This window comes from Melozone crissalis, unplaced genomic scaffold (genome assembly GCF_028551555.1).
Source record: "Melozone crissalis strain CALT ecotype California unplaced genomic scaffold, PUWL_Pcris_2 ptg000016l_1, whole genome shotgun sequence".
Taxonomy (NCBI): Eukaryota; Metazoa; Chordata; class Aves; order Passeriformes; family Passerellidae; genus Melozone; species Melozone crissalis.
This window is the reverse complement of record NW_026535794.1, coordinates 44,330,076-44,339,287: the sequence shown is the minus strand read 5'-3', so window position 1 is coordinate 44,339,287 and position 9,212 is coordinate 44,330,076.

Below are 9,212 nucleotides of genomic sequence, written 5' to 3'. Positions count from 1 at the left end.
GGTTCTTTCAGTTGCTGTGAAGAGGTTTATAATTAATATTATATGATCCTCTTAGTTTTTAAGTTTTTAACAGCAAAACTTTACAAGAAGATGTACAGGAACCAATGTACAGAAATCTATGCTTTGAAAAACTAGATCATAAATTATGTATGTGACAACTAATGAGGAGCAAACATATAAAAGGAGATAAACAGCTGAATTAGTATCAGAAGCATGAACATGCACAGAACAATTGTCTTTACCTGATAAACTAACTGATAGGTTTCAAGTTGACAAATAATTTATTTACCACACAGAAAGACTGATTGATTATTTTCTTAGTTGAATTTATCACAGATTTAAGTTAATTCCTCATTAATTAGCACAGAACTGGGGAGGGAACTTTTTTGCGCTGACCCAATTCCTTACTACACTTGTTTTTCACCAATTTGTTTTAAATAACTGACAAAAGAAGACTCCAATTTTCTCCCCCAATGACAACTATGCTATAAGAGAGCAAGATACTCATACATTCAGCAAAATTTCCCTACAGTGTGACTAACTGAATAGGTATCTTCTCGAACCTCATGTAAATTCATGACTGCACTGAAATACAAAATCAGAACCCACAATCAAACACAGTCTCTACCCAACCATCACAGAAGAAAACACATGCTCAACTCCATTGCTCGTTCCCTGTGGGCTTCAGGCACTGCAACCCATCTGTGCTCTCAACATTTGTCTGTGAGCTGTTCTTAGACTAGTATTCTGCTTTCACACTCTTCTGAAAGTGCCTGGTGCCTAAGGAGACACTTCATATGGAACATGTATTTGCCTATGCTCAGAAAAACAAACCATAATCCCTTAAACTCCATTCTATGTTCTAGGCTAACCAAAGGCACACATTGGCCTTTGAAAAGATGCATCCAAACACTGCAGTATCCTCTCCAGGGTAGGTCCTGGTCGATGACAAGTTGAATATGAGTCACCAGTGCCCTGGGAGCCAGGAGGACCAAGTGTGTCCTGAGGAGCATCAGGGACAGCATCACCAGCCAGGCAAGGGAGGGGACTGTCCTGCTCTGCTCTGCACTGTGGTGGCCTCACCTTAAGTGCTGGGGGCAGGTTTGGGAGCCACAATGTAAAGATATTATTAGAGAGTGTCCAGAGGAAGGCAAAAAGGAATAAAAAGGGTCTGGAAGGGAAGCCTGGTGAGGAGTGGCTGAGGTCACTTGGTTTGTTCAGCCTGAAGTAGAGGAGACCGAGGGGAGACCTCACTGCAGTTACAACTTCTTCATGAGGGGAGGAGGAAGAACAGGCACTGATCTCTTCTCTCTGTTGATCAGTGACAGGAGGGAATGGCTTAAAGGGAACCTGAGGGAATGGCTTAAACCTGATTCAGAGGAGGTTTAGGTTAAACATTAGAAATAGGTTCTTCACCCAGAGGGTGGTTGGGCACTGTAACAGGCTCCCCAGGATAGTGGCCACAACACCAAGCTTGAGAGAGTTCAAAAAGCATTTGGATAATCCTCTCAGGTACAAGGTATGACTCTTGGGGATGGTCCTGTGCAGAGCCAGGGCATGGACTCAATGATCCTTGTGGTTTCCTTCCAACTCAGTGCATTCTGTAATTCTGTGACATTACTCTGTGTTAATTCTATGCACTAAACTGCAACAAGAAGAGAACAGAGACATGGCCTTATTTTCATAGCACATTCTGCAGGGAATGGACTCTGGAATGCAGTTCCAAAAAGGCATTGCAACATTGCCAGCAGAAGGACTTTGGAGATGTTGGTTCAGAAACCTAGCACATGAGTTTGCTATTTACTAGATATGAATGCCCCACCCTGGTACGCCTGATTCCCTGAGGAAACATTGCCACGATACCTCAAGGCAAAGGTACTTCACTTGTGCCCAGTTAATTTCCAAGCTATTCAAGTGTTGTGGGGAAAAAGAAAAGCTCATTACTGCCTGACTTCCTGACACAAGATGGCCCTTAACCCACAAGCAGGAAGAAGGTTGCCCCTGCTCTCAATTTCCTTTCCATGCAGCTTAATTTTCAAAGAAATCTCTGAATGTTTCAAGCAGCCTTGGGCATTTCTTTAGCAGGTACATGAGAATGAAGTGACAAGCTTTAGGGAGGATGGGGAAGTAAAGCAGTATTTTGAATGTTTTCTTTACTGTTAGCTATCAGTACTGTTCATTCTAATGTATCCTCTAATCTAAAGGCATGTCAATGGAGAGGCTTCACCAGAGACTGCAACAAATTGTTTACTCAATAAAGGTCATTCAATTGGTGCTGTTCATCATTTAGTTCCATTGTGAACATAAGCTCAGCTCTGACATTTAACAGTTTAAAGCTAGGTAAGGTTACTGTTTTGAAGACTAGTCTCATTGCCAGACAGAATTTTAAAATAATTTTGAAGATGTAGTGGGAAATACTATTTCTGATTCAAAGGCAGTATGTTTTTGACAGGTCTGAGCTACGTATTTCATGGCTTTATTTACTTTGCTTGAGAATAAAACGACATTTTAATGTTTATAAATACATTGAAAAGATGTTTTATAGCCTGGTTTTCCCTTTCAATTCATTAAGGTCCTTAAAGGTCTTTAAAAGGACCTTAAGAGATCTTTAAAAAACATAGAAAAAGTCGGCTTTGTTTGTTCTTAGAAACTGCCCTGAGGAGTTAGGTCTCTCTTCTCATTTCTGCTTGCTTTCTTTGTGCAGAGCAGAAACTTTCAAAAAGTTTAGCCCTCATGACTGCAAAGACTGTTTTCTAATGCACTTGAGGTACCAGCAAGCATTAAAGATTGTACCTCACACCAAGAACTTCACCTTGTCATTTCCCCATGATTTGAAACACCTGTGCTCTGCTTCCTGCCACAGGATATTGATGAGAGAGACTGCAGTCTCTTGGTTGCCAGAACATACTTTCATCTATGTTGACCCCAAGTGTAAAAGATATCTCTCATATTTTTCCCCTTCCTTTATCATATGTGATATCTCTTCAAACAGCAGTTGTCAGGGGTCTTTTTGGTACTTTTTCTTTTTTCTTTCTTTTTTTTTTCTTTTAAGAGACAGAAGACTAAATTAGGATCTGAGGGGATGAAGTCAGACTTGTGGTGCAGAGCAATACCTAAAAGAGTGAAGAGAAGTGTCTGGCCATTGCACCACTCATGCTTGAGTATCAGGAGTGAAGAGGTCCTGCTAGTGTCTGTCTGGTTGTCTGACTATTCCTCTGGCAGGTACTGAAAATGGTGAAAGGTGACATGGGAATGAAGACTGGAATGGAGAAAAAATAAATTTGTAGGGGACAACTGGGCAAATAACTTTTCAGAAATGAAGTAAGAATTATGCAGTATTTCCTTTCTTTTGAAGTCTTCAAGGCATAAGCTATAACTTAGTTTAATATATATGTCACCCCAAAATCCTTCTTCATTTGAGTCACATGTTTAAAATTCCATATGTTTAAAAGAGTATTTGCAGCTCCAGTGTTCTCCAGCCACTCCTATTATGCAATGGTTATCTAAGCTTTCTGTATGCCAGCCAGGTATAGCCTCGGGATATTCAGAATCTGCTGCATTTATAAAAAGAGAAACGTAATTTGGTTTCAATACATGTCTCATATAGAGAATTTAAACACAATAGAAAATGAAGTATGAAAAAGAACTGCTACCCCAGTAGCACAAGAAAATTTTTAGGAAACAACATAAACTGACTCAAAAATATGCCACATAATGGTTTAGAGATAAAATTCTACATCATGCAGTTGCCAGCTTCAGCTCATAAATGCAGAACTAATGTAGCACACAAGTAACTACATTTTCTAGCTAATAACATGAACTCCATGGAAAATGTCTAACATTCTTCATTCATTTCAGCAATTTCCACACTATCCAATTCATTTCTGGAAATTGTATCCTGTTTCGCAGTATACATAATAAAATATAGCAGTACCCCTGTAATAAGCACTCCAAGCTACATAATTAAAACTGGGGGGATCAATGAAAAACTTAAGGAACTTAGTATTTAATTTTAAGCTAGATGAAAACGACCTGCCTCTGGAAGTTCAGAGCATATAATCTTTTGATGGGCCTCATTCAGATCTGAAATCAAAGTTTCAAATGCACTAAGAACTTCTGGGAAGCTTTCTAGTATTTATTTTCTTAAAGATGGGATTCAACATCCCACATGTCATGCCTCTGCTGGCACTTCTAGCCTAGCCTAACAATGCAGGGATTTCTCAAGAAATTTCTCACAGGACTTCAACATAACTTCTATTGCATTTGATCAGTTTGAAAAAAAAAATCTCTGTGGCTGTCCTTATGACTCCTAAAACCAAAATTGCTTGTGTTGAAGATTAGGATGACACCAACTGCAAGAAAAAATGTCAGGAAGGAATTAGCCCCTTGGATTTCAAAGTAAATACTGACATGATTACAGATTAGGCATGATTAGGGACACTGCTAAATTGGTACCTTAGAAAGAGAGTTAAATATGACATCTTCTAGCACTGTAATACCAAATTTTAAGCCTCTTGCCCTGACAGTGCACTCTGTGGCTTTAGATGTCTGACTTCTCTAGACTACAAGGACAGAGTCACACTTGACCACAGACAGAATACACAATGACAAAGACAATATCTACCTAAAGGAATGAAGAAGAATGACTATGGTTTGTATCTGATCACTCTTGAGATCTCTGGTGCTTCCCAGAATCAGGCATTTAAAATGAAGTAAGAGTTCATTTTATCTTCATCTGGGTATAGCTGAGTACCTCTGGAGACAGAATACATTTTGTTTTAGCTTGCTGGAAGAGGAGGAATCTAGAGAATCATTTCTCCTATAGTTCATTATAGTCCCACAAAACATGCACTCTCTGCTGTGTGACATACTAGTTCATCCCAGACAGCCGCAGTCAGTCTGAGCCCAGTCCTGCTTATATCCCCTTTGTCAAGGCAACCTTCTGGGAAACAAAAGATGCAGGATCTAATTGATCCAGATTAAAAAAGCTAAGAACTCACTCAGGTACCAAACTTTCCTATTGACAGTGCCATTTCCATGTGTTTTCAAGGAAAAATTTTGTTCAGATTTAGGATGCCTAATTTGCAAATCCCAAACAGGATAAGTTATTGGGACACTCAGCTCCGCCAAGAAGGCAGATGTTCTGGGGATGAACAATGCAGCATGGAAGTATTCATGAAATTTCACTTGGGTCCTATTGAATTTCACATTCCCACTAACACAGGAAGATTTTTTAAACAGCATTCGTAAGTGATCGTGAAAATTATTAGGTGCAAGTTTCAGCACATTTCTGTACATTCATTCCTTGCTGTGCACCATTGCTGTTTTCTGGCTCTAGGCTGAAGCAATAAAGAGCATGGCAACAGCAATTGCTTGTCATTAGTGTGTCTCTGTTTCCTGTTTGTTTGGACATTTCCTTCACTTTCACACCACCTTTCTGGTGAACAACATTAGTTGCTCCTCTGCCTTGTGATCATATACATTAATCCAACTGGCCTGGAACAACATGACCATGAGAGTGCAAAATCTGATATGTCCTTCTCAGTTCAGTGATGATTCAGTGATGATAAAATAGATAAAGTTCAAGAGCTCTTCTTTCTAGGATTATAACTCATTGTATAATTTTCAGTTAAAACTCAATTCAGATTTATGACAAACGAAGGTCACTTCAAAGAGGCTTTTGAACCCTTAATAGAGAAATATCACCAAGTGACTTGCCATAAAGATTTAAAAAGTTTTTCTTGTCTGACATTCTAAAGCTATGAAGGGGAAAAGTTTGATTTTGAGTATGAATTGCTGAATGCATTTCCTATAGTTTATGCTGAAACCTTTAATGAGTCATTGCATTAGAAGTAACAGACATAAATAATAGGTATAGAGGCAGAAGATTCCTTCTCAGTATGTTCAGTCTATTATTTCCATTCTAAATAACAGACTGTAAGAACCTTTCTGCATAAGGTTCTACATAAGGGTATCTAATTTATTCATCAAAAAACAGAACACCTACAAGTTATTTAAGATTTCAAAACAAAGCTCTATTCTGGCTGAAATCAATTCAAAACTATATATGAATTAAATGGAAACAGCATATAGCTCTCAAAGTTAATTAGTATTGTACTTTTCAAATAACATTATCTATAACTGATAGACAAAGCACTACATAAAAACTTCAGCTTTTATCTGCTTCCTTCATATTTTGTCTTGAAATATCTTCCAAAATGGACTCAACCTTTAAGAAGATGGATTATACCTAGAAGCATGTATCTTCTGAACTAAGGCTTTCTTAACTCTTGTATAAGCAATTTCTCTCCTTTTCTCTTACCACCTCACACATCTCCATCATTCCCATTTTCCTGAGGTCTTGCTGTCCTCTAGTGGCAAAGGGCTATGACTTGTAAAAGTTGTGGGAGCATTTGAAAGCAGATGTCCTCTCCTTCACTATGATTTTCATCATCTCTGGTCCAGGTAACTTTCAGGCCTCTCAGCAAATTGTTTCTTGAAAGAAGCTGATGATTTCAACTTGCCAGACTGTAACAAAGTTACTGAGTGACACATAGCAAGTTCAGCAGCTATTTGAACTTACAACTATGCCTCAAGGTTGAATTTGTTAAGCAGTCTACAATTAACCACAGGTACTTTTAATTACTTTTAGTTTGAAAAGAAAAACCAGATGTATTAAAAGCAGATGTATTAGAGACTGTGTTAGATGTTTTAGACTCTCATAAACATGCCTATTGAAATGAATTATCTTATGACTTTAGATGGGATTTTCAGCACGTTTCTTCAGACTTCAATTGCACAGTCCTACTTCTAAAAAAGTTTATGACAAAGTCTTTCTTATGAATGTTAATTTCTAACTTGTTGAGCTAATGATGAACCGCTCTCAATTTCTTAGTTATCCTATCTCCTAAACCCACAACACCTCAAATGACTCAAATCTCAGTTATGCAATTTCATGTTGGGTCACAGAAAGACTGCAAGGTGTAAGCCAGTCATAACGATGGATGTAGCCTCAGCTATGCTGTGGCACATGAAAAAGGGAAGAAGACATCTACGTCTCCACCATCCAGCAGCCATCAGCTCAGCTGCACATGGCTCCAGAACCCTACATCCCAGCCAGAGTGGCTGGTGAATCATGGAACTGCAGATGCTTATGTAGCATGAAGGTCTGTGAGGAGGACAGAGGCAGATGTCCAGATGTCTTTCCCGCAGATGAACAAAATGAGATGTCACAACAGGGCAAAAAACAACAAAGTAACTCTAAGATTTGTCAGTTTCAGGATTTTATGGAACAACTAGTGTACCAGATTCAAAACACATCTTCTCAATTGAAAGTCATCAGGCCTCATTATATAAAAAAAGAAGCTGAGTAAGTAGATCAGCCCTTTGGCTTATTCAGACTTGCACTCTGTGCTCAATGTACAGTACTGGGGAAAGACAAGTCAATAAAGAACAGCACAACAGCAAATCTCCTTTTAGAGCTTATACCATAGAACCATAGATTCATGAAAGGGTTTAGGTTGGAAGGAACCTTAAAAATTATCTCATTCCAACCCCCTGCCATAGGCAGGGACACCTTCCATTAGATCTGGTTGCCCAAAGCCCCATCCATCTTGGCCTTGAACGCTGCCAGGGATGGGCCATCCACAACCTCTCTGGGCAACCTGTTCCAGTGCCTCACTACCCTCACAGTAAAGTGAGATACTTTGTAGTATCTAATCTAAATATACCCTCTTTCAGTTTAAAGTTATTACCTTTTGTGCTATTACTCCATGCCCTTGTAAAAAGCCTGTATAATCCAGGGCAAAAGCAATTTTTAAAGAATTACATTCTACATCTTTTAACTCTACATCCTCACTAGAATTCCCTTATATTCCATCAGACACAAAGATTTTAATAAAATATTTTCGACTCACTTCAGTGTAGGCTAAAGCAATTTAATATTAATTTGTGAAGGATTTTTGGCACATTTTGCTTATGACTGTAGTATACAGCCTTAAAAGTCACTCCAGCCTCTGAGTTAACAGAAAGAATGTTGAGCAGAAGTTTGGTTCCTTGTCTTCATTTAAAGCACCTTCTGTTTTCAGGTCATTATCACCATTCATTCTAAACAAAGCAACTCTCCTTTTTACCGGTTAATCAATCTGTGACAACTTATCACCTTCAGCCTTCCTAAGCTTCCCCTTATCTTGCTATATCTTGAACTTGCGCACTAAATTTTACTGGAATGCATAGGTATAAAATACATTATTTTATAAAATGAACATCTGCTAACTTGGAGCTGAAGTTAATAATACATATATAAAATCAAACCTTCTTGCAAAGGTCTAATTCCTGCAGTTGTACTTTGCTCTATGGGACAGATCCTTAGATCCATAGAACTCGTTTGTCAACAGTCACCAACAACTCCTAAAAGGAAATAAAGTCAGGAGTAAGAAACATCAACAATACATCATGTAGTAATAAGAGCTAGCCAAGGTTAACCCAGCACATTTCACTCCTGGAATGTTTTAATTAACTGTCTAAATTATGTAAATAATGGAAATGGTAAATAGGAAGCTGATCAACTACCCCAAATATCTTCACTGATCAGTGAAGAACTTTATGACACAATACACCCAGCATCAATATCCTCAAAGGACTAAGGGTTGTGCTGGACACTTAAAAAGTAGCATAACATGAAGAGAAATTTTTAAAGAACTTGATAAGGTTTTCTGCAGAAAATTATTTTGTGGGGCAATTAATTTCTGAAAGCTAAGACACTGTTTCCAATATTTGTGCAATGAACAGTTGGATTGCTTTCTAAATAGTCCTAATCAGCGATTTAAAGCAAACTTTGTTAGTTTACAAATTAGATATTGAAGTAAGCTTGTCTAATCTCTAAACATTAGGAAAACCAATCCATGAAGCAATAGGGAAGCAGTGTAATTTTTCTGTTTAGAAAGGGTTGTGTTAATATGATCTTTATTATCCATGAAAATTCCATAATGCACCCAGGGGCAGCATTAGAGAAACAGCATTTACAGTTCTTCCCATCTATTTTTTAATGTCAAGTGGATTATTAGAAGGAGTCCAAAAGCTCTTACAATAGCCCACTTCTTATTCTAGGCTTAAAGCTTGCAGATTTTCATATTCAAAAAACTTAGAATAGGAAAATAATTCAGCTCAAGCACCAGCATGAATGCTTCTTCAATTGTTCCCAGAGCTCAGAC